At 40.7% G+C, this 26,443-nt stretch overlaps 1 protein-coding gene and 2 long non-coding RNA genes across 4 annotated transcripts in view; 2 read left to right on the top strand and 1 right to left on the bottom strand.

Annotated features, from left to right (window-relative positions):
* The window catches only part of LOC138836855 (uncharacterized), a 53,568-nt gene extending 35,578 nt beyond the window's left edge, over positions 1-17,990 (bottom strand). The window contains exon 1 of one of the 2 annotated variants that reach the window (XM_070035461.1): positions 17,463-17,990. The gene's annotated coding sequence lies outside the window, so the exon portion shown is untranslated. Of the gene's footprint in view, positions 1-1,809; positions 1,898-17,462 lie in introns of those variants that run through there. The other variant, XM_070035460.1, reaches the window with a different exon arrangement.
* Positions 2,040-7,245, top strand: LOC138836810 (uncharacterized). The gene is made up of 3 exons (XR_011375066.1): positions 2,040-2,183; positions 3,913-4,179; positions 7,130-7,245. It is a non-coding gene; the product is annotated as an uncharacterized lncRNA (long non-coding RNA).
* A 42-nt stretch (positions 17,991-18,032) lies between the features above and the next one.
* LOC138836857 (uncharacterized) overlaps positions 18,033-26,443 on the top strand; it is a 46,926-nt gene continuing 38,515 nt past the window's right edge. Inside the window, exon 1 of the long non-coding RNA XR_011375097.1 lies at positions 18,033-18,199. This is a non-coding gene — a long non-coding RNA (uncharacterized lncRNA). The remainder of the gene's footprint in view (positions 18,200-26,443) is intronic.

Here is a 26,443-nt window from a genome sequence, read left to right as displayed (position 1 = left end):
TAAAAAATACAATTTTATTTTCTGCTTTTCTTCATATTATCTTTTCCCCCATAAATTCAAGAATGTCTTTACAGCTCCAGGCAAGCTTATCAGGCTCCTCTTCTTATCTTACAGGCCAATGGAACTACAATGGAAAGAGCTCTAGAAGGTGTAGGGTTTTTTGTTTTTGTTCCCCCTCCCCCGAAGATAGCAGCTTGCATAGTTCTGATTTTGCTAGACAAAAATGGATAAACTTTCACTTTCTTTTCTTCAGAAACTCTGCTCTCATTATTTGTGATTGACATTGAGTTTAGGAGACCAAATTTCCAGTATTGCATCAGGTTATGATGCAGCATGAAGTCCTCCCTAGCTGGGGCTGCAGGGCCAGTTACTAACCTCCAATACTGAAAGACCAGTAATCCTCTTTTCTTTATAAGGAAACTAGTCTCAGATAATTTTTTATAGCTATACAAAACAGACTAAGGCATAGTGGGAACAGCTTACGTGTTTTATGAAAGAGCGATTAAAGAGATATATCTTACAAAAACAGAAAAGAACTGGAGCCTAGTGCAATGGTTTGCTTTATGGAGGCAAAGGTCTATAGCATGGAATACTGAAATGCAGGACCCAAACCTCCAAAGATGGATAGAACAGTGAGACATTCTTTTGATCAGCAACTTAAAGGACAGACAGATTTCTTTCACACTGCATGTATCTCAAACTATGCTCATCCATCTCTATAACTACAATTCTTTAAGCTTTAGTTCCTTTGACAACAAACAAAAGCCATATAACTGCAGTGTGCATGTGTGGGTCACTCCTCCATAATTCCCCACTTCTCCAGGGCATTGGTAAGTGTACTGCATACTGACCAGGGCTAACCAGTTGTAACCCAATAATGTGGTGTGTCTGTGTGTATGCATAGAAGCTGGAAATGTAAGGTGGCACATAAAAAAGGAAAGAAGGAAGAGAGGATGTGCGGTGCATGGGAGTAAGGATGAGAAAGGGTCAAGAGGGTCAGATAGAGTAAAATTTTGCCCAATAGAATTGCGCAAGTATGGAGGTATGGCTAGATAATGAAGCACCATACAAGAGACAAGCTTCCTGGGCAGTCTCCAGGGAACTATACCTGTTGAGAGACCTTTTAGTAGATGGTCTGTAGCCTTAGTGTAGCCTGAAGCACTGACAGATCTGTTGGGGAAGAGGAAGTAACCCCTCGTAGCTTGAGATGGAATGCAGTCTGACCTGTTCATTTATTTCCAACATTTAGTTTTTTGTCCAAGATAGATAGCTTGCCCTTATGACTTAGGAAGCTATCTACTATAATTTCATTTCTTACCTTTCAGATCTTCATATTTCCTCAATCTGTATGACCCCCAGGATAGACATGTGGAAGGGAGGAGAAAGAATACCGGTAGGAAGAGTGAGGTGGGGGTAAAGGAGAAGATGCAGAGAAATAGGTAGAAAAGTCTAGTCCAAGTCCACAAGAACACAGCAGAGTAAAGAAGGACCTCTATATACTACCTTTATAGTAACAATAATTTTTCAAAAGGTTAGGGAGAGAGGTCCAAACTGTTAGTAATGGTGGCTAGAAAAGAAAGACAAATTTGAAGGTTGAGTCACAACCAGCTAGCCTTAAGGAAGGTAAGAGTCTTTCCATCTCATTGTTAGAAATGAGCCCCAATACTGTCATCTCTAAGCTCTGATCATCCCACCTCCCTCCCCATAACCCACTTCTCTCAGATCTTCTTTGCCAGGTTCAGACTGGCTTTGTTTCCACTTTTTCTGTGTTTTTATAATGCCTATCACTTTATCTACAAGTGCACTTACCACTTGTTTTATAATTATCTGTTTATGTGGCCATTTCTGTCATGAATCTGAAAAACACAAGCAAGTCTCATTCATGGTGTAGTCCCCAGGTCTAGCTCTGAAGCTGGCAAATGTTAGTGCTTAATGAGTGTAACTGTCCATTGTGACACTTGGACATCCTCAAATTCACACAAACAGTTATGTGACACTGAGGGCAAGGGATCATCTTGCTACATGAGGGTAATGGGAGGTAGAGAGTAGAGGATAAATTTTTTTTTAAAAGAATGAACATTAAGCAGCTGAACTGTGAATATACTTTTTTATCAATCAAGGTTTTCTACTGCAAAAATGGACAAAGTAGAGAGAAGAAACTGAAGCAGGTAAAGAGATACAAGGTAGGCCTATGTTTCCTATGCCTGTTTCCTATGCCTGCCCAGAGTTGGGGAGAAGTAGGGTAGGGATACATGGCCAGGAGAATTCTCTACTGAACCATGCAGCTATGCTCTGGGCCTGGCCTCCACCCATAGGAGATTCTTACCATAATCACTGACAATCCAGCTGAAACAATATACTGTGGTTCATCTGTCTCCCTTATGCTTTGGGAGGAAGCTGGGTTAGGTGAGGGTAGGACCCCATGATATTATCAGTCACTCTATAAGAACTACTTGGAATAACTTATGTCATATTTTGAAGGCAAAAAGACCCTCACCAGATGTGACTCCTTAGTCTTGGACTTAAAATTGTAAGAAATTAATTTCTTTGCTTTATAATTGGCAGCAGAAAATGGACTTAGCCACAGAATGGAAGGCTAAATGGTAACTCCATAATTAAGAATTAAGAATTTCTAAAAATTGTAGGTTTAGGGCTGGGAAGGTGGCTCAGTGGTAGAGTGCTTGCTTTGCATGCATGAGGCCCTGGGTTCGATTCCTCAGCACCACATAAGCAAAAAGAAAAAAGCCAGAAGTGGCACTATGGCTCAAGTGGTAGAGCACTAGCCTTGAGCTGAAGAGCTGAGGGACAGAGCCCAGGCCCAGAGTTTAGGCCCCACGACTGGACCGCCCCCCCCCCTCCCAAAAAAATAGTCAACTGATCAGTTATCACATTTTGCTTATTTGTTGATTTGTCAATAGACATTTCATATGCTTCAGTGTGCTTCTGCAAGTGTGCTTTCTACAAGAAGTTAACAATTTAAACAGAGTTCAATAAATACATAAAATATATTTGATATAAGTAACATTTATTAGACTATGGTCTGTTATAAATAATGTTACTTATCAGTCAAATATGGTCACTTCTGAGAATGATTGTGACTACTGCTAATAATTCTGATAAACTAGAGGTATATACAAGAACTATCTTGAGATACCCTATACATGAGTTCCCACCATGCTGTGATATGGCCAGAACTGGGCCATGTTTTAGGGACTCAAGCGTACAAAGTAGTTCACAACTGTGAGAAATCTGCCTCAGTCTCAGATGAGCCTTGGACATTTGAATTAGAGCTGGAATGAGGTTAGACTCTGTAACTATTTTTATATTTAAGAAATATGTTTGGTCCAGTAGTGGGGCTTGAACTCAGGATCTGGGTATTGTCACTTAGCTTTTTCACTCAAAGCTGGCACTCTTACCACCTGACCCACAGCCTGATTTCCAGCCTTCTGGTGGTAAATTAGAGATCAGAGTCTCATGGACTTTCCAGTGTGGGCTGGCTTAAAATTGTGATACTTAGATCTCAGACTCTTGAGGAGCTAAAAGTACTTGTGTGAGCCATGGCACCTGGTTGGGCACTGCAGCCACTGGAATGGAATGGCTTTCTTGTTCAAGCTTTCATGACCATTGCATTTAGTTTCAAGATGACTACCAGAGGGAACATTGCACTTGAGTGGCTTTTGCAACTTCCAATGGACAAGAGAGGCAACGAACAGAAACAGCCTGTTCTTGGGATGACTTGAAAATGTATCCATAGAGTGGAAGGCTAATTAGGGATGCCTGACCATAAAAACAAAAACAAAAACAAAAACAACAAAACCCCAACAGAAACCTCTGGGGAAATCTGAGAGATTGGAAGAAACCTGTGTCCTGGTTGTTAGTAATTTAAATTTGAAAGACATTTCTATCCTGCAGATCTGTGTCAAGAAATTGTTTTCAACCAGAGATACGACTGAAGAGGAAAAACAAAGAGAAACCCAGAGGATGGAAGAAACCACCTTGAATCTCCAGTGTTCTGAAGAATAAAGGTGACCAGTAGCTGACAAGGAACCACACATGTCACAGCACTGGCCCAGGTAGCAGATACTCCTCTCTGGCTTTAAACCCTGGCTAAACACTTAGGCCAGCCATTCTACTGCTTGCAGGTATTGACTCTAACACATGACGGCTTTGCAGTAATAGGTAAGTTGTCCTCAGGTAAAAAGATGCTTCAGAGTGAACCACTGCCAAATGATAAATGCTTTGTTAACAGAAGCTGTTTTCCAGAAAGTTAATTCAATGTCCAGCTGGTTATGCAGTAGTCCCCACCCATGAGACCGCAGAGGAAAAGGGCCTCTTTTCTTCACTTCTGCCAGAACTTCAGCTTAAAAATCTGAAAATAGCACTGATCTTGGCACAATTCTTAAGACAAGGAAGATCATTAGATCTATATACAGATTCTAGACATGCTCTCTCAGGAAGCCATGAGATTTTCCTGATGCCCCCAACAAATAAGGTAAATATGGAAATATAGCCCTAAGTCTGTGCCAAGTGTACAGTGCAGGAACATTAGATGGGAAACTTAGGAATAATGAAATAACAATACCACCTACACTGAAACTACACATGTAGCCTTGGCTAGGGAGATTCTCCAACTATCTTTGATCTTCTCCCTGATATCCCCTATGGAGGAAGCAAAAGGGACTTTCTATCTCAGGGAAGTAGATGTCAAATAAGCAAGAAGAGATCTGGTTGCCAGAAAACAACTAGTGTATGTCTGAGACAAGCAGAAATAGTCAGATAAGTTGATGCTAGGCAAAATGGACCCCAAGATAAGGACTCAAGTGGTTTTTCTTTCTTGCTATTGTTTCTAACATATTTATAAGATGATTTTTTTTTTTTTGTCGGTCGTGGGCCTTGAACTCTGGGCCTGAGCACTGTCCCTCAGCTCTTTAGCTCAAGGCTAGTGCTCTATCCTTGAGCTACAACACCACTTCCTGTTTTCTGGTGGTTTATTGGAGATGAGAGTTTCACAGACTTTCCTGCCCAGGCTGGCTTTGAACCATGATCCTCAGATCTCAGCCTCCTGAATAGCTAGGATTACAGGCCTGAGCCACCGGTGCCTGACATATAAGATGATTTCTTTGTTGTGCTGTATGTCCCTCCCCCATGGTATAACCCCTGTTTTCACTGTATTTGATGTTGGTATAATTTGTGGAGGGGAAGAGAAAAAACAAATCATTTAAATAGGGATACAGGTGGATTCATTGCAACAATGAGATGTACAGACGTTATGTTGAAAAACAAACTGTACAACTTTGGCGAGGGCCGGGGGGAATGGGAGGGCAGGGATGGTAAGGGGAAACAAAGGAGGAGTCAACAATGCTTGATAAGAAATGTACTCATTACCTTGCTCATGTAATTGTAACCCCTCTGTATGGTATTTTCACAATAAAAAAAGTCTCAAGCCATGCGCCCGTGGCTCATTCCTATAATCCTAGCTACTTGGGAGGCTGAGATCTGAGGATCATGGTTCAAAGCCAGCCCAGGCAGGAAAGTCGGTGAGACTCTTATTTCCAATAAACAACTAGAAAACCAGAAGTGGTGCTGTGGCTCAAGTCGTAGAGCACTAGTCTTGAGCTGAAGAGCGTGGGGATAGCACTCAAGCCCAGAGTTCAAGCTCCATGACTGACAAAAAAAAAAAAAAAAGAAAGTCTCTAACTAGCTTCTTGGAGTAAATGAGAGTAATGATTTATAGGAGATCATAGCTAAATGAATAGACCCATGTACACACAGCCAGAAAAACAACATTGGAATGAGGCCACCCCAATAAAAGGGGCAAGACAAAACAAAGGCATACTGCCCAGAGGGGACAGGTAAATGGGCTTTATAGTCATGTCAACCTCCCCAGGAGGGATTCACTGTCTCTTAGCATGTGGACACTTGATCTGGGTAGATAGAAGTCTTCCTGTATAGAACAGATAAAGCAGAAGTTACAAAGAGATTTTGAAAAGAAATTATTTCCAGAGTTGATCTACACTATTTCCAGCCAAAGTAAGTCAGATTATCCTCCGATTCCATCAATTGGTTGGATCAGATTAATTACTGATTATACTAAATTTGGATTGATCAAATTACTGACTACATTAACCTCAAACATATCAACTAATGACTGATCCCCCAACCGGATCACTTGCTGATTCCATTAACCTCTATATGATCAACTACTAATTATGTTGACTAGTGGTCATCTCAGCATCTTGTGTCTAATCACCATCAGATGAGGTGGTAGAAACCCACAATTCTGTTCTCAGTTGAGGGAATTGAATGAACCTTTCTGACACAGGACAAAATGCAGGTGTGGATGGTCCTGATCTGCTCCTGGAATCTCAGTGCTGACTAGTATCATCGCAGTAGAAGAAGGGCTTTCCCCAGACTGCTTTCCTCCTTAGTGCAGTTGAGCTTATGTCACCGATTTTTCCTCTAATGAAATAGGATGGAGAGGGTCAAAGAAGGTATGCAATGAATTCTGTGATTCCTGAGACCGTCTTACAATATAAACAATGTCTAGACATTTCCCATATCCTCATTTTTCTGTTTTAACCTCTCTGTAGATAAATTGGTTTCCTTATTAGCTGTGGCCAGACTCATCACTTAGTAAAAGCAGAAGATAAACTATATTGATAGAGAATACAACATTCAAGGTAGAGACGGGATGTGGGTTTCAGTTATTAATGATCAAGTCAGAATCTCAGTGATATAGTGCTGCTCTATCATGAGATCCTGGGTTTGACCCCTTGATATGCAAAAGCCAAAACAGTAATGAAGGGGAAGTAGAAAGGAAAGGGAAGGAGAAATAAAAGGAGAAAATAAATCAAGAGGGCAGAGTGCAAAAAGATATTGCACATAGCCAGCCAAATAAGCTTTAAGGTTAAAGCCAAAACAAAATCATTTAAAGAAGATAATCAGTGTTAAGGATGAAAAAGGAGTTTGTAAACATATAGAAGGAACTTGCACACTTAATAATTCAAAGGCCTCTATGCAGTAAGAGCTGATTTCTCAGCAGCAGCATGGGGATAGACCAGTGAATGGAGAGAAAATGATTAAATTGATAGTCATGAATGTTTACTTGTTTTTGTTTTCTTCCTTCCAGTGCTGGAGATCAAGCCCAGGGCATTGTACATGCTAGGCAAGTGCTCTATTGCTATTGAACTTCGGTCCCACTGCAATGGCTCAGTTGTAATACGGTGGTAACACACCAGCCCCCAAAAGATCAATAAAGGAAATGTTTCAGACAAAATAAACAAAAGAAAAATGTAGAGAAGTTTGCCATGTTAACAATAAAGAATGACAGATTCTTAAACAGGCAGGGTTGGGGAGATGTCACTCATTCTGCCTGTTTATAATGTATATGTGCATATATCTTTTCTGAAACACACGATGGGTCTATCTAGTCTCTACCTGAAGGTTTTAACAGGGTGGCTGCTGCCTTTATGTCAGCCTTCTCCTTATGCAAGCTTCCACATGTTTTCCTCATATTTGGAACTTGTACATTTTGTAAGATCTAGAGGCACAGAGGTATCAGATCCACCCAACCTTTGGAAAGTTCTAGAGTTGTAGTTTTGCATGGAAAGTCTGTGATACTCTTATCTCCAATTAACCACCAGAAAACTGGAAGTGGAACTGTGGCTCAAAGTGGTAGACCAGTAGCCTTGAGCAAAAGAGCTCAGTGACAGTGCCCAGGCCCTGAGTTCAAGCCCCAGGACCATCAAAAAGAAAGAAAGAAATGCTGCTTGTAAACAAGAAAAAGATTTAGAATATTATTTATCTCCTGAACAATCATATTATCTTCTTCTGTAAGTACATATTATAAGAAAATGTTGTAATATTATATTTATATGAGGTACCTAGAATAGTAACAGTACAGAGACAGAAAGGAGAAATGTGGTTTTCCAAGATCATGGGTGGGGGAAGAGGCTGTGAAGTTTAATAGAACCAGAGGTTCAGTTTGGAAGAATGGTAAGTTCTGGAAATAGATGTTAGTAATGGTTGAAAAACAATGAATGTACTCAAAGCCACTGAATTATTTAATAAAAATGGTTAAAATGGGAAATTTTATGTTTTATAGTTATCTTTATTGTAACCACAACTGCAGAGAGGGAGAGAGAGAGAGAGAGAGAGAGAGAGAGAGAGAGAGAGAGAGAGAGAGAGAGAGAGAGAGAGAGAGAGAGAGAGAGAGAATACAACATATCTCTTTAGAATGCATAGATCATGTACTACCTTGAGAAGTCAGTCACTCAAAGAAGTCGGACCTGCCAGGCACTAGTGGCTCACAACCCAGAAGGCTAAGATTTAAGGATCATAGTTCAAAGCTAACCCAGACAGGAAAATCTGTGAGACTCTTAATCTCCACTAAAATACCAAGAAAGCCAGAAGTTGAGCTGTGGCTCAAGTGGCAGAGCATTAGGCTTTAGCAAAAGCAGCTCTGGGAAGCACCCAAGCCCTGAGTTCAAGCCTCAGTACCTGCATGAGCACTCATGTGTGTGTGTGTGTGTGTGTGTGTGTGTGTGTGTGTGTGTGTGTGTGTGTGTGTGTGTGGGTGAGTGTGTGGGTGCATGCACATACATGCACACACATACACATACACATACACACAGTCAGGCCCACAGGAGAATTTCCTTTCCTTTTATGTCTTCTTATTTTTTTGAAATGTCAAACATGACCTTTGTATTTGGAGCAAAAATTACTGTGAATTCTCCAGCTTTCCTGGCTCAGCTAGGGACCCCAGATACTAAGAAAGCTGTAAAGTAGTAGTATGACTGAGGATTTCTGAGGTATTTTCAATATTCAAAAACCAAAATAAGGGGCTGGGAAGGTGGCTCAGTGGTAGAGTGCTTGCCTTGCATGCATGAGGCCCTGGGTTCGATTCCTCAGCACCACATAAGCAAAAAGAAAAAAGCTGGAAGTGGCGCTGTGGCTCAAGTGGTAGAGCGCTAGCCTTGAGCTGAAGAGCTGAGGGACAGCGCCCAGGCCCAGAGTTCAGGCCCCACGACCAGACCCCCCCCGCCCCCAAAAAAATAAGGGCTGGGAAGGTGGCTCAGTGGTAGAGCGCTTGCCTTACATGCATAAGGCCCTGGGTTCAATTCCCCAGCACCACATAAGCAAAAAGAAAAAAAGCCGGAAGTGGCGCTGTGCCTCAAGTGGTAGAGTGCAAGCTTTGATCTGAAGAGCTGAGGGATAGTGCCCAGGCTCAGAGTTCAGGCCCCATGACCGGACCCCCCCAAAAAAAATAATATTAAATTTGGCATTCCACTGCCGGGTTGTGGTGGCTCATGCCGGTAATGCTAACTACTCAGAAGTCTGAGATCTGAGGTTTGCAGTTCAAAGCCAGCCCAAGCAGGAAAGTCATTGAGTCTCTTATCTCCAATTAAACCTCAAAACTGTAAGTGATTAAAATTTGGTATTGCTAACTCAAAAGTGTAAACTCCAAAATGCTCCAAAATTTGAATTTTTGAGTGTTGACATGATGTCTATTCCCATGAGCCATGTGTGGTATATATGCCTATAATCCCAGCACCTGGGTAGCTGAGGCAGGAGGATCTTATCTTGGTTTGGAGACCATCTTGGAATCTACAGTGAGACTCTTGTCTCAAATACCTAAAAACTAAAGAATATAAGCTAGGTTAGTTACGTAGTTAATGGTACAGCTCTTTGCAACAAATGTACAAAGCCCTAGGCTCAATCCCCATCACCTCTCCCCCCTGCACAAAAATGATATTCATATATAAGACATATATAAAACATGGAACTAGAGATACAGTTCAGCTGGAAAACCCCTGCCTGGCAAGCTTGAAGTCTTGAATTCAACCTTCAGTACCACAATAAAAATGTATATAAACAAGTGGCGCTGTGGCTCAAGTGGTAGAGCACTAGCCTTGAGCTGAAGAGCTGAGAGACAGCACCCAGGTCCAGAGTTCAAGTCCCACGACCAACCAAAAAAAAAAAGTATGTGATAGTTTTGGGCTGAGAAGGTAGCTCAGTGGTAGAGTGCTTGCCTTTCATGCATGAGGCCCTTGGTTCAATTCCTCAGCACTGCGTAAGCAGAAAAAGCCGAAGTGGCACTGTGGCTCAAGTGGTAGAGTGCTAGCCTTGAACTGAAGAGCTGAGGGACAGTGCCCAGGCCCAGAGCTCTGGCCCCATGACCGACCAAAAAAAAAAGTATATAAAACATAAATGCATTTAGACTAGATTGAAATAGCTATATGAATGCAAATATTTCAGTGTTCAAAATATCTGAAATGTCAAAACACTTAGGTTCCCAAGCATCTCCAATAAAGGATGTTTCACTGTCTATAGCATTGACAAAGTTAAAACTGCCAGGCAAATTGCCCTAAGCCTCCTTGGAACTATCTCATTTCTCCTCAGCAAAATAAATACTTTTTTTTTTTTTTTTGCTAGAACTGGAGCTTGCACTCTGGGCCTGGGCACTGTCCCTGAGCTCTTTTTACTCAAGGTTAACACTCTACCACTTCAGCCACAGCTGCCACTTAGGGCTTTTTCTGTGATTAACTGGAGATCAGAGTCTCACAGGCTTTCTGCCTGGTTGAGCTTTGAACCATGATCCTCAGATCTCAGCCTTCTGAGTATAGGATTGCAGCATGAACCATGAGTGCCTAGCTATAAATGATCATCACAAACCCTGAACATCATAATGTGGATTTAGTGGACATGATTCTCACTTAATAAATCCAGCTTTCTAGAGTGAAATGTTTTGTTTTAAAATCTTGCTATTCAAAGGTGATTTACAGAGCTACAGAGGAGATGTCACCTCAGACTTTGCCAGAAGTGCCAAAAGTCAGGTCCCACCTTAGACTTAGGAATCAGAATGTGTTTTTTAACAGAGCCCCAGGATTCTTTTTCATCTCCTAGTTTGAGAATAACTGCTTTAAGACATGGAATCTGCATTAAGGGTATAGCTTAGGTGCAGAGCATGTATGTGTTTGAAGCCCAGCACTAAAAACGAACCAAAAGCCAAAATACCCAAAATAAATGGACATTTTTCTGTGAAAAATTGGGAATTCCTAGTGTGTCAGCTTGAGTCTTCATCTCTGTGACTAAAATGAGGGAGAGGACTTGAAGGGAGGAATGATTTATTTTAGTTCATGATTTCAGATGTTTTAATCCATGGGATATCTTTTAAAAATTTTATTTATTTATTTCTTTTTCTTTTTTTATTGTGAAAATACTATACAGAAGGGTTACAATTACATGGACAAGGTAATGAGTACATTTCTTATCAAGCATTGTTGCCTCCTCCTTTGTTTCCCCTTCCAATCCCTTCCCATCTCCCACCCCCCAGCCCCCAACCCCCATGGGGTATCTTCCTTCATTTTTTTGTGCCTGAGGTGATGATAACATCCTGGTGACTGAAACCTGTGAGGAGGAGGCTGGTCACCTCTTGGCAAATGGGAAGCAGAGAAAACTGAGTGACATAACACAAAGTACAGTCCCCAAGAACAAACATCTCAGCGACCTAATTCTTGAAATTCCCAGAGCCTCCAAAATAGCATCACCAACTGGGAACCAAAAGGCTTATTTTACTATGTGAGCTTTTTAGGAGATACTTTATATCTAAATCACAATACCTAGGGAAAGGACAGAAAGATATCCACTTAAGCTTATCAATGAAGGAGGATAATTTTCTCCTGAGGAAGAAGCACTGGTACGTACTGAGTTCTTTCTTATCACAGTAAAGACTTAACTCAGTTCCAGCACTGATAATAAATGTGGTTTCCACTGAAAATTATGTAGGGGAATAAAGGAGGACCCCCCATAGTGATGGGGATGATGAAAGGAATAGGATTCCATGAACAGTGTACCTTCCATAGGTCTGCTATTTATTTATTTATTTATTTATTTATTTATTTATTTATTTATTTATTTATTTATTTATTTATTTATTTTTGCCAGTCCTGGAGCTTGAACTCAGTGCTTAGAGACTGTCACTGAGCTTCTTTTGCTCAAGGCTAGCACTCTATCACTTGAGCCACAGTGCCACTTCTAGCCTTTTCTGTTTATGTGGTACTGAGGAATTGAATCCCAGGCTTCATGCATGCTAGGCAAGCACTCTACCACTAAGCCACCTTCTCAGCTCCAGGCCTGGTATTTTTGACTCTTGGTTTATACTGATCCTCTTGGACTGACATGGGCTCATCATCTCTAAAGAGGTTGAGGCCCTCTAAAGAGGGCCCACAGAATTCAGCTTCTACTAGGGAGGGTTAGACTTTCAAAGCAGCTCCTAGTGAAGGCAAATTTCTCTACAGATAATCAGATATTAAAATAATAAAAATCTTTTGTATGATTACATTTATAAATAAATAATGTATGACTGTGGAAATTTATTTGAAGGAAATACAGTAAATTTCCCCAGAGTTCTTGATTGTTGTGAACCTCTCCCTAAGCTTTGCCTGGTAGACATGAATACATTACCCTACCTGACTAAGGAAAGTGGGTAAAAGAGGGAGGTATGACATACTGAGTATCTGCTCTTATTGGGATATTGTTTATGTGTCTCTTCTTCAGAAGAGGCAATGGATTCAGAGAATTTACCTTAACTATGCAGAGGACATGGTTACAAAATGACAGAAACACCATAAGCTAGTGTTTCTAGATCTCTCAGGCATCAAAACATAAAAAAAAAGCTTGGTACCAGTGACTCATGGCTGTAATCCTAGCTAGTTGGAAAGCTGAGAACAGGTGGATCCTGGTTTGAGGCAAGCCGGGGAGGGGGGGGGAGGGGCAAAGGACACCTTCAGAGACCTCTTTCTTTAAACCACAGCTTGGCACAGTGGGATGTACTGTCACTCCAAGATACATAGACAGCTGAGATCATGGTTACAGGCAAACTCATGCAGAAAACGTCACCAGATAGCTCAACAAGGTAACTAAAAGAAAAATACTACATTTCTGGTTATAAAATAACTCTTGAGAAGTGTAACTGGAATGGAAAATAAACACCTAAAAATTTAATCACTATACATCTTTCACCACAAGGACCCCAAAATAATGAAAAACCAGTTACACATAAACAAAATAATACAGAGAGGGGAAAAATCCTACAATCATTACTTTCTAATAAAATGGCTATTTTTTCCTAAATAGTTTTCATCCAAGCTACATATACATTCTGAATTTCTTTATTATTGTAGAAATAACACTTTTGTTTCCTACTATACACACTAGACATGGTTTTCTCATTGAATTAACTTTTATCATTATCTTTTGAAAATAATATCCACATCACATTCCACTGTACCAACATATGTAAATTACCCTTTTCTTTTCTTTCTTAAAAAAAAAAATGGTGCTGGGGATTGAAGCCAGGGCCTTACTCTTGCACTTAACTTATTAATTGATTAATCCTACTATATACACCAGACATGGTTTTCTCATAGAATTTTTTTATCATTCTTTTGCAAATAATATCCACATCACATTCCACTGTAAATTCCAATTTAAGTTACCTTTTTCTTTTCTTTTCTTTCTTTTTTTTTGGGGGGGATAAGATTTTTTCTTGTGATTAAGTGATTACATAAATTTTACAAATTTTATAGTCTTGTGAGATAGTGATACTTAAAGTCACAAACACATTCTAACCTTTAGGGGGCAATTTGTCTTTATCATGGTCTATAAAGTTTGTGAATTCTATGAGCTTTGACAAGATGGCTATTTCTTCCACATCGGGCAATATGTACATTTCTTTCCCTTTGCTTTGTGTCAGCTGTTTCCTCTTTCCTGCTCATTCCCTCCCTCCCATGCTGCCATTGAGTTGCTTAGTTCATTTTGATCAATGTCAAGTGCAGCTGATGGGTCCCGCTGTTGTATGTTTTCCCCTGTTTCCCTCTGTTTCTGTGTCCTCCTCCAAGTTTCCCTCACATGTACACATATATACCATATATGTGGTCAGCAGCATAGGGTCATTTAGTAATGACACGAGATGAGTGGAGGTCCTTTGTTTCTCCAGTCTTGTTTACTTTGTCGTATCTCCTTATATTTTGGATTTAACATCCACATATCAGGGAGACAATGTGCTGTTTATCTCTTTGCTCTTTGCTCACTCAAAATGATTTTTTCTAGTTCCATCCAGTTCCCTGCAAATGCTATTATTTTGTCTTTTCTAATGGCTGCATAATATTCCATTGTATATAGGTAACACAATGTTTGGATCCATTCATCTGTAGTGGGGCATCTGGGTTGTTTCCGTATCTTGGCTATTGTGATCAGTGCTGCAATGAACATGGAAGTGCATGTATCCTTGTATCCTGGTTCCTGTTGTTCAGGATAGATGCCTAGGAGTGGTATGACTGGGTTGTAGGGGAGGTCTATATTTAGCCTTCTGAGGAACCTCCAGACTGCTTTCCAAAGTGGTTGTATTAATGTACATTGCCACCAGCAGCACAATATGGTTCCTTTTTCTCAACATCCCCTCCAGCATTTGTCTTTGGCTGAATTTAGAATGCGAGCCATTCTGGCTGGGGTAAGGTGGTATCTCAGGGTTGTTTTTATTTGCATTTCCTTTATAACCAGGGATGGTGAACATTTCCTCATGTGTTTCTTTCTCTCTCTTTTAAAAATGGTGCTGGGGATTGAAGCCAGGGCCTTACTCCTGCACTTGTTAGTTTCTTAATTCTATGGAACTACTAGTCTAGAAGTAACTTCCTTGCTTAGAAGAGTTCCAAATTCAAAAGATAAACTTTGTTTTCCTTTTTTTTTCAATTGTGTGGGGTTTAGATTGTTCTCCAATTCTCCATTCTCTTTTCATGCTTCAAGCTCCTAAATGCTGAGATTATAGGCATGTGCAACCACGTACAGCTACTTATATTTTCAAATGAAAAATATCTTTTGATGGAGATTCTTTAAATTACTGGTCTTCTTTTTTTCTTGTTATTATAAAGGTGATGTACAGGGAGTTAGGTGGTGCACAGGGATTACAGTTATGTGAGTCAGGTAAAGAGTACATTTCTTTTTGGCCAATGTCACCCAATTTTGGACTTCTTAAAATTGTCTTTGTTCAGCCTCATTCTCTGAGATGTTCTCTGAAAGTTTCCCTATTACATGGTTCACCAAGGTTAACAGGCCTTCACCTGGCAATTACACTATCTGTATAAGAAAAATTTTACATGTAGGGAAGATATGTATCAAAATTATCAAAAATGCAAATGAAAAGAACAGAGATGTAAGAGAGTTTCAAAAATGTGGTCAAGAGTACAGCTCAGTGGTAGGGAATGTGCTTAGCACGGTCCAGTTACTGGATTCCATTTTCAGCACCATTACCACTATCACCATCATTACATGTACACATGCATGCACATGCATGCATACCCATATAGTTTAAAAAGTGACCAAACAGCACTGTGTGTGTGTGTGTGTGTGTGTGTGTGTGTGTGTGTGTGTGTGTGTGTGTGTGTGTGTGTGTGTGTGTGTGTGTGTGTGTGTTGGTCCTGGGGCTTGAACTTAGGGCTTGGTTGCTGTCCTTAAGTTTCTTTTGCTCAAGGCTAGTGCTCTACCGGTTGAACCACAGCTCCACTTCTGGCTTTTTTTTTTGATAGTTTAGTGGAGATAAGAGTCTTGCAAACTTTCCTGCCCAGGCTGGCATTGAACTCTATTCCTCAGATCTCAGCCTCCTGAATACCTAGGATTTACAAGTGTAAGCCACCAGCACCCGGCCAAAAAAAGCACTTTTCAAAACAGTGTCTATATTAATGCAATTTTCTAATAATATCTACAGATGTTCTCTAGCTTAGAATTAACTCTTTCATTTAAATATATAGTCAAAGTAGTAAGATCTCAAGTCTTATTTCACCAATAAACCCGATTCTCTCAAAAGCATCAGTATGCACTGGCTTGAAGGAAACAGTTATCAAGGGACAAGTTTTCATCTTTATACATTGTAATCAGAAAACACTATAGTCTACATACTATTGATAGCACATAACTTGTGATTTAAAGTGTCCCTACTGGGCACTGGTAGTTCACACCTGTAATCTAGCTACTCAGGAGGCTGAGATCTGAGGATCGCTGTACAAAGATAGTCAGGGCAGGAAAGTCTGTGAGACTCTTATCTCCAATTAACTACCAGAAAACTATGAGTAGAGCTGTAGCTCAAAGTGGAAGAGCACTAGCTTGAACAAAATTGTTCAGGGATAGTGCCCAAGCCCTACAACTGACAAATATAAATAGTGTCCTGACATCTACTAGATAATGCACACACCAAACTAAACAATTCCACAAACAAATCAAAATAAAACATGCTCTATATCAAACACCTTTGAAAACAATTGTTTTTTTCTAAATATGAAACAATCATATATATGGCATATATATGGCATATACACATATATGCCATAAGTATACCTACATATTTGTATATACTATTTCAAATTCATCAAGGAAATAGTGTTAGTAGCAATAAAAAATGCAGATTTGCTTCTCATACCAGACCCACCAAACACTCATATTTTCAGTGTGGGTCAAACAATCATCAGGCCAGAGGTGAACAGAATTAGGCTAGTCAGTGAAAGAAATAAGAATAAGGAAGTGTTTCTCAGGAAGAATATAGTTTATAGTTTATAGTTTATAGCCCATTGGTCCTCACCAAGAGAAAACATCACATGTTTCATGTGTTCAGGTCAGCATCACCAGCTGCTGGGAACAGTCTGTTCTGGATCCTTTACTGTTCCATTTTCTGGGTATGCCCAAATGCCAGTCAAACTAAACAGTTTTTCTAACTTCAAGTCTCTTACTGGGGGAATAAGATAATCATCCCTTCTCTGGATTCTCATGGGTATGAAATACTTAACTTCAAGGAAAGCATTCAGGACAGAGCCAGGCCAAAGAGTTCAATAAAACAATTGTTAACACAACGGAGAGTATAACGAAATGAACAACTGATGTTATTCCTACTTCGTTTTATTATCTCCTCTAGTTAGCAATGCTGTGTTGCTCCTCTTTTTTTTTTTTTTTCACTGACATTTCACTGTGAAATCCTTAAGTCTGCATATTATGACCTACGATCTAGTGGTAAACAAGCCAGAGCTCATTAAGTCAGTACTAGGAAAGCAGATCCAAATGATGGCCCGTCTTGAGAGAACTTGAGGTGCTTGACAAGTATATTTTAAACATAGTATAGATACAAGTTAAAAAAGTCATGAAATACAGGTTAGAAGGTGAAGACCAGCATTTAAAAAAAGTTAAAGTTATGTTTACCACTTTAAAAAAAGTGCGTGTTGTTTAGAAAACCTTTTTAGTTTGATATCCAAACAGCTTCTAAAGTAAAAGCATGCATATGAAAAGAATGAGCTGATCCTAAGCTTGCCCACTGGGCAAAATGTACTGAAACTAATAGAGGTGATAACTGTGCACGACTGAATACATGACACGTCGCTGCAGTGACCCTTTAAAACGGGTAATCTGTGATGAGGACTTACCTCAACTAAAAGATGGCAGGGTGGGGAGGGGCTACAGATTGCTCAGTGAATTGTGTCTGTTCTGTTCTCGGGCGGCCTTTCCCTGCGTTGGCATTTTCTCCCTGGCATGAAAATCTCCATCCTTTCCTCTTTGTAAGACCCTGGGACTGGAGGGGAGACAAGTATTGCTTCTCAAAGCCGGGCCACCCAGGACACGTGGAGGGACCCTGTGTGCCGCTCAGGGATTCCCAGGGACTGGGCGGAGATTCTTTCTGGAGGAGATGCGGCTCTCACTGCAGTCCCCCGCGAGCCTCGCCCTCTCAGGCAGCCGCGGCCGCGCAGGCCTCCGGGGGGCGGGGGTCGTCGCGACACCTCAGACATAGGAGCAGCAAGAGACGCTAGGCAGCCACGAGCCACGTTCGCTGTCCACGTACTGACCGTCCGCCTTTCCTCACCCCAACGCTCGCGCACGGCCTGCTGGGAAATGTAGTTCAGGACGCCGGGCGCGGAGTAGCCCCGTACCGCCCGTGGCTTGATTAACGCTCCGACCCGGACCTGTCTACAAAGTAGCGGCCGAGCTGTTCAGGCGCTGAGACTGGCCTTAGGCTTGCGCCCGGCTCCCCGCCAGCCCGACCTCCCCTCCAGGGGCGGACGTGGACTGCATCGTGGGCCGGCCGCGCGCGCTCACCAGAGTGAACGCGGTTCGACCGGCTGCAGCCCTGACGGTGGACCGGACTAACAAGGCCGACATCTTGGAGGTCCGGACAACTTCGGCCACAGCTCAGACACCCCAGGTTTTCCCGTGGGCATGGTGCGCGCACGCCGCGAATTCCCCGCAACACCAGTCACCGCCCCGCGCCGCCCTTGCTGACGCCATTGGGCAGGCTCTGTGAGTGACAGGCCGGAGTGGCAGGGCGTTTTTGCCCTGACTGCCGGACCGCGTACTTGGGGTTGGTTGGCTGGTGACTTGAGTCGGGCGCGGCTTGGAAGAAGGTGGTCGAGGCCAACTTCGCAGAGCTACCTTTCTGACTTCACAAATGCATAGCCTTACCACCAGTCTTTGTTTGAAACCTCTTCAATGAAGTGGGGAGATAAATAAAATTCTGCCATCTGTGGATATGCGAGGGTCTTTAAGAAAAATCCTAGTTTCTAGTATTTTTTTTCCCCAAGTTGCATTGGTAACTGCATCCAGTAGCTATTTTTTCCCAATAGTTTTGATGGTACTTTACTGTAATTAATGGTAATAATGCATCTTCTATTTCTAAACTCCTAAAATATCTCTATTACGTTTATTTTTCTCAGAAAGAATGCTAGGCTTCTCAGTGTTTAGCAAATATAAAATCAAAAAGTGGGGAATAGAAATGATAAGGAATACTTCCACTCATGCAATAAATAATACTGACCCAAAGATACATGAATGGTGGTGGATGGGGTGACTCAATATAGTAGTTCATATTGTAACAACAGTTATGTGAATAAGGTCTTTTTTTATCGAATTGTATTGTGTACTTTTGTTGTTGTTGGTTGTGGGGCTTGAACTCTGGGTCTGGGTGTTGTCCCTCAACTGTTCAGCTCAAGGCTAGCGCTCTACCACTTGAGCCACAGTGGCACTTCCAGTTTTCTGGTGGTGATTTGGAGATAAGAGTCTCATAGACGTTCCTGCCCAGGCTGGCTTTGAACTGTGATCTTCAAATCTCAGCCTCCTGAGCTAGGATTACAGGGTGTGAGCCACTGGTGCCTGGCTGTATGGTGTATTTTCAGACACTGATTGAGTGTAGGTCACTGGAACTACAGGAAATAAAACTATAGCTAGGGGAGACCACCCTAGGAGGGCTGTTTTACATGGCATTCATTTCAAGTTATACTAAAGAAATTGGAAGGTTTCCAAAAACACAAACTGATCTTACAAGCTATACAGTAATTTTTAAAAAGGACTACTCATGCTAAGTTGAGGTAGTGGCTGCCCTTGGGAAAAAGGCAGTACTGGACAGTCCAGAGAGTAACAGAAAACCTGTGTCCTGGGAACTACCTCTATCTGGCCAGCCACATACCTGAGTGTCCTCCTTCCCCACAAAAAGAGAAAGGTCAATTGCAAAGCAAGTGACTCATAGCTACTCCCAGACAGAGGTCAGTCTGTTATAATCATTGAATTAGAACCAAGGCTAGTGTGCAGGATCTAGCTGAGGCCAAAGGGAGATGCTTGGAAGGACATAGTTTCCATAAAAGCAGAACAAAAAGCCAGGCACTGGTGGCTCACAACTGTAATCCTGGATACTCAGAAGGCTGAGATCTGAGGATCACAGTCCAAAGCCAGCTTGGGCAGGAAACTCAGTGAATCTCCTAACTCTAATCAACTACCCAAAAGCCGGAACTGGTACTAATGCTCAAAGGGGTGCAGCACTAGCCTTTAGCACAAAACTCAGGGACACTACACTCTCTCTCTCTGACACACACACACACACACAAAACACGCACACAGAATTCCTTCAAGTTTATTCTGCAGTACTGGTTGAGTCATCATGAATTTAGTTTTTGTGGAAAGTTTGTATCCCTCAATTGTGAAGGATAGTTTGCTGACACACTAAGCTAGGTTGACAGTTATTGTTTTCTAGGGCTTGGATTATGTCCTTCCATGCCTTCGTGAATTTAGTTTTTTTTTTTTTTTTGAGTGATCTGCTGTTATACTATGGAGTTTAACTTGTATATGACTGTTGCTTCTCCTTTGTAATGTTCTATATTCTTTGTTCTGTGCATTTGTAGTTATAACTATAATATGGCTGAGGGTATTTCTTCTCTGATATTGCTTATTTGGTGTTCTGTTAGCCTACTGTACCTGAATGACTCTTTTTCAAAGTTGGGGAACTTTTCTGCTATTTATTTATTGAATATATTGTCTGTGCCTTTAGTTTGTATCTCCCCTTTTATACTCTTGATTTGTTCTTTTTCATGATATCTTAGAGGTTACACATGTTGTTCATATTACCCTAGTATTTTCCATTTATCTTTGTCTGATTGAACCATTTTCTCTAATTTATCTTCAGTTCTTTCTTTCTTTCTTTCTTTCTTTCTTTCTTTCTTTCTTTCTTTCTTTCTTTCTTTCTTTCTTTCTTTCTTTCTTTCTTTCTTTCTTTCTTTCTTTCTTTCTTTCTTTCTTTCTTTCTTTCTTTCATTTTTGGGTCCAGTTGTGGGGCCTGAACTCTGGGCCTGGGCACTGTCCCTCAGCTCTTCAGCTCAAGGCTAGCACTCTACCACTTGAGCCACAGCACCACTTCTGGCTTTTTTCTTTTTGCTTATGTGGTGCTGAGGAATTGAACCCAGGGCCTCATGCATGCAAGGCAAGCGCTCTACCACTGAGCCACCTTCCCAGCCCCTTATCTTCAGTTCTTGATATCCCATTTTCAACTTGTTCCATTCTATTAGCCAGTTATTTGCCTTTTTGTTTTTAATATCCATTTTATCAAGATTTCTGCCTTTTATATTCTATATTGTCTTACTTATTTAATGGAGCTGAGTGAGTTCAGTTAGCTGCTTATTTGTATATTTTTTTTTATTTCAATCAAGGTCTTAGGGACTGGGAAGATGGCTCAGTGGTAGAGTGCTTGCCTTGCATGCATGAGGCCCTGGGTTTGATTCCTCAACACCACATAAACAGAAAATGCCTGAAGTGGCTCTGTGGCTCATGTGGTAGAGCTGAAGAGCTGAAGGATAGCACCGAGGCACAGAGTTCAAGCCTACAACCGACCAAAAAAAATCAAAGGCTTATATCTCTCTTCTTTAATTTCATTGATCATTTTTGTCATTGGTCTTTTGAGTTTACTGTTTAAGATTTCATCTGCTGGCCAGACCCCAGTGGCTTATGTCTATAATCCTAGCTACTTAGGAGGTTGAGATCTGAGGATTACCTTTCAAAGCCAGCCCACACAGAAAAGTCTGTGAGACTCTTTTTTCTAATTAAACATGGAAAAAGCTAGAAGTATGCTGAGGCTCAAGTAGAGCACCAGTCTTAAGCAACAGAGCTCAAGTCCAGAGTTCAAGCCCAGGACTGGCAAGAAAAAAAGATTTCATCAGTTTCACTTTTATTTAATTTCTTTGTTGTGGAATTCTTAGTCTTTGGAGGAGACATTGTTTTATTGTAGTAAGAATTCTATGTTGGAATTTATGAAGCTGAATGGAAGTTTTTGGTTGGAAGATTTATTTTCCTGTAACCTTGTAGTTGGAGATTCTCCAGTGTTTAGGTACAACTGGATAGTGGCAGCCTCATTAATTTTTTTTATTATCCTTGCAGGGAAGTGAGTTGGTGGTGAATGATTTAGTCACTCAGCCTGCATTGGGTCCAGTCCTCTATTCTACTCACAGAAAGCAAGTCTATTGTGGCCAGCTGTACCTTTCAGGCATTGCCCTGGCCTCCCGGCTTAGATCCACATTGCCACCATGATTTTGTAGGTGGGGCTGAGACTAGAAACATTGTTCAACTAGATGTTAGTGCTCTTTCTTTTGTCTCTTGGTGAATTCTATGATGCAGTTGGGATATGCACAGCCTGCAGATTTCCTTGTCAGGTCTCTTTTTGTCACTTTAAGATCATACAAAATGGTACCAACTCAGCAGAAGCACAGAGCTCGTGGATCCACATTGTCCTGCTGCTACTAGCAAGCTCACGAGATTTTGGTAGAATCTAGTCCATTATGCTACCAGCTCTAATTCTTTAGCAGTTCTCATGTAGGAGCAGTTTTCTGATTATTTCATTTCTAAGCTGCTGAGAAGCTGGAAAATGTTTCCTACCATTATCTTGGCTCCTCAAATAATCTAGCGTTTAAAAAAATCTTTAAGTAGGGCTGGGAATGTAGCCTAGTGGTAGAGTGCTTGCCTAGCATACATGAAGCCCTGGGTTCAAATCCTCAGTACCACATAAACAGAAAAAGCTGAAAGAGGCACTGATATTAAGCCCCAGGACTGGCAAAAAAAATCTTTAAGTAGTTGTACCAAGGAGTTTCAATTTATGAGTACAATGCATCTTGGTTAATGTCACTCCTTCACCTTCTGGATGTCTGAACTCCTGATGTTAAGCTATCACAGGTATGTGTAACTTTTGGAGGATCTAAGGAAGAATGCATTCTTTACTCTTTCTAGGTCCTAGAGGCCACCACCATTCACTGGCTTATAGTTCTTCCTTTGTCTTCAAAATCATTAGTATAACATTTTAAAAATTCTCTCTAACATTTAGTTTTATTCTCCTGTCCCTCTTTTCCCTCTTTTCTTTTAAATATCAAGGTTTTTGTAACAAGAAACAAATGTAACCAAAATCTATGTGTTGGAAAGATAGCTGGCAAAGAAATTGCTGAGTGTTCATAGATAAATATACTAATGATTCAGTGTCACATAGCACATTCTCCTGTAGAGAAAAGAAGCCTTGAATTGTTCATGTGTATATTATAATTCTAGGTGAATTCTGGCTTCATGTGCCTAGATTTCTCAGCAGTGTAAGTCCAAGAGATGTAGCTTCTTACTCATGGCCTGTTGGTTTGTTTCCCCAGTATTCCATCAGACCAGAGCTCTTCTTTTTTGAGAAAGAAAACAGGGTGGGGTGGGAGGAAATGCAGTTTTGTCTCAGCATTCCCAACAGAAGCCCTAACATTGAGGCATATGGTACCAGTTAGGTCGCAAGAACATCCCTGAAACTGATGTGATTCATGGATAAATGCCTGTCCACACATTATTGAGACCATCTCAATTCAGTAAATTGTCCCTCAGTATGTACAGGGGACTGCTCCCAGATTCCCAAGAAGATGCAAAGATGGGGATATTTAGGTATCTTACAAAAAATGGCCCATTATTTATTTTATTTTATTTTATTTTTATTTTTATTGTGAAAATACTATACAGAGGGGTTACAATTACATGGTCAAAATAATGAGTACATTTCTTATCAAGCATTGTATCCTCCTCCTTTGTTTCCCCTTCTCATCCCTTCCCATCCTCCCCCTGCCCCCCCACCCAATTGGCCCATTATTTTCACATAACCTACATAATTATCCTATATACTTTAAATCAACTCTGTATAATACCTATTATAATTTAACTGCAACATTAAATGTCTGTTTTATACTGTAGTATCTGTGCATGTTCAGTACAGTTGAAGCCATCTAAGCAATTTAGACCCACATTTGGTTGAATCCACAGACGTGGGTTCAATTTAGAGGACCAAATGTATGAAATGTGAGAATTGTTAGAAATGTACTGTGATTTAACAGGTTAATTCAATATACTTTTAAAGATACTAAGAATAGGGATATAGCCCAACTTTAGGACCCTTGTCTAACATGTGTGAGTCTCTAGGTTTGATCCCAACACCACATAAATGAAGAGAAAGGGAAGAGAAGGGGAGGGAAGAGAAAACATAAAAGAAGCCCTAAATTGTTCATGTCTTTGGTTTGTGTGCCATTTTTGTGTGATTCATCTTTATGGTTCTTCACATATGTTTTTGAGAGAAGAAAACACAGTTCCTTGCCACAACAGTTAGAGAAATGGTAGTTAAATAAACATTCTACTGTGAAGTCTAATTCTGATAGTTAACTATACCTGTAAACAAGTGAGGATGCCCACTTGTGTGGCTCAGCATTATTTCTGAATGGGTCTGTGTAGAGGTTTTCAGATGAGCAGTGGACTTAGTAAAGAAGATGGCTCTTCCCAATGTTGGTGGGTGTCATCCAATCTTTTGAGAAATGAATAAAAGGAGAAGTGGAGAGATAGAGAGAGACAAATCATACTTTTTTGCCTGCATATAAAGTCTGGGACATCTGTTTCTTCTTCCCCTCACACTGAGACATGCATGTGCCATAGGTTCTTCTGTTTCTCAGACTTGTAGACATGCATTGACCTCTCACACCAGCTTCCCTGAGTCTACTTGTATGTACTGGTTTTCTTTGATTTCAGTGTCTTGCTTGACCAACATTTTGTTTTAATTTCAACTGAATTTTGGGTAGTTTTTTAATCAACATGTTTTTTGAAGTAGGACATCATTAAAACCCAAGATTGAGGCTTTCTTCTTATATTTGAGTTGAGTGACCTTTTATGCTCACTCTATATCATTGCTCAAGTGAGACATTAACCTTCTCTTCCTTCCAAACCTTGCTATTTGTATGTGCTGTGCCTTGGTCACTACAAAAGATTCTGGCTTCAAATACTATCTCTATAACTTCTTGGCTATGGAGCTTAGAATCAGTGTTTTAATGTAATCTGTGACAGGCTATAAGAGAGTGGTTGTGAGGATTAAATAAATGAATATCAAGAATTTGAAGGAAGATTAGTGCATTCTCCTTGCCAAATTAATTCATGATTTCTTTTGCCAGTCCTGAGGCTTAAACTCAGGGTTTGAGCACTGTCCCTGCGCTTCTTTTGCTTGAGGCAAGAGAGTATGCAAGCTCTCTTTTCAGGACATGCTTAAACTAAACAGGTTCTAGGTGAATTAAATTCTTTATCTACATCATGGGCTACCAGTAGCTCTGTGGAATGAGTAGAAAAGAAGGATCAGGATGCCCTCCAGTGGGACACTCTTAAATAGCAACCACACTTCCACAGCTTACTCTATTTTGATTGCCAGAATGAGTACTGAATTTCTGCCTTCAAAGACAACATCCCCACTTTCACTTCCTTCACCAAGGAGAGCTGGGGAGAAGAAACTGCAGTACAGAATACCTATTCTTTTACCAGTGTTAGTGGCAGTAGAGGAAGAGTGTCACTCAAAAGTGAGTCCAGAAATCTCTATCCATACAAATAAATAGTTATACTTAAACTGTATTTTGGATCTTGAACTTGGAGATTTTGACTAGAATGGAATCTAGGCCTAAAATCTAATGGAAATAGAAGTACAACATACAAGTACCATTTGGATACAGTAAAGCCAGTACTATGAGAAAAACCCATAGCTATATGTGCTTTAAAAATACCAAAAAAACAGAGATACCTCTAGGAAAGAAGCTTGATGGACTTATGGACTTATAAAAACAAGTTTGACAGGAAATGTACTTATATAACTGTAACCCATCTATATATCACCTTGGCAATAAAAAACATTAAAACAAGAGCAAGCAAGTCCAAAATTACCAGATGTAAAATTGACCACTGCATAGGTTTCCTGTCAATTAAGCAATGTTGTGGTGTGGTAGATTCTCCCCTGCATGTGTGTGGCCCTTGGTCTGTGTAGGATTCTACAGTCTCATCATGAGCTCAATGGAAGAGCCTATGACTACAAATGTCTATGGCTCCTAGGCTCCAGTGGTATTTGTTAAAGTAAAGCTTGGCTGGGCTGCATGCTAAATCCATAAGGATATTTGTTCATAAGGCAGGGTAATTTCCAAGAGATAATGGCCTAGAGCCTGTCTTGCCCTGTTATAGGAAATCAAGTAAGAGTTATGGGCCATGGCAACAAATGAGAGGTATCAGAACTTTAAAAAGTGATGGTAAATTAGGAGACAGACAGCTCATGGGGGATAAGGTTTAGAAAAGAAGGTGCAAGAGAGGGGTGGGGTGCAGGATTTGGGGGTTACTTAAACCCAAGAAGAAGTGCTTGTATAACACATAACACTGGGATTTTTGGATATACCAGAGTGATTGTATACAATACAGCTCTCAAACATTTTTCTAATAAGAAACAAAAAAAATCAGAAATTTTGCAGTGGTTTGCACTGCCTCCCAAAGATATGTAGGTTTAAATTGTGAGGATCACAGTTCCATGCCATTCCAGGCAGAAAAGTCAATGAGATGTCAAATAGAGCAAAGCTAAATGCCTTGATGCATACCTATGATCTCAGCAACAGGAAGCCTAAAGTAGCTGGGTTGAACCTCAGTCTGTGCCTGTGCAAAATAACCCTATCATAAAAATGGCTAGTGAAAAACACACTTGGAGGCATAGCTTAGTGGCACTGAGCAATCCTAGCAAGTAGGAAACCCTGAGTTCAACCCCCTTTCATCCTCCTCCATCATTACTCTCTTTGCCTAACTCCCA

Source organism: Dipodomys merriami, unplaced genomic scaffold, assembly GCF_024711535.1.
Source record: "Dipodomys merriami isolate MVZ:Mamm:240054 unplaced genomic scaffold, mDipMer1.0.p SCAF_26, whole genome shotgun sequence".
NCBI lineage: Eukaryota > Metazoa > Chordata > Mammalia > Rodentia > Heteromyidae > Dipodomys > Dipodomys merriami.
This window is presented reverse-complemented; position numbering and strand designations above follow the sequence as displayed.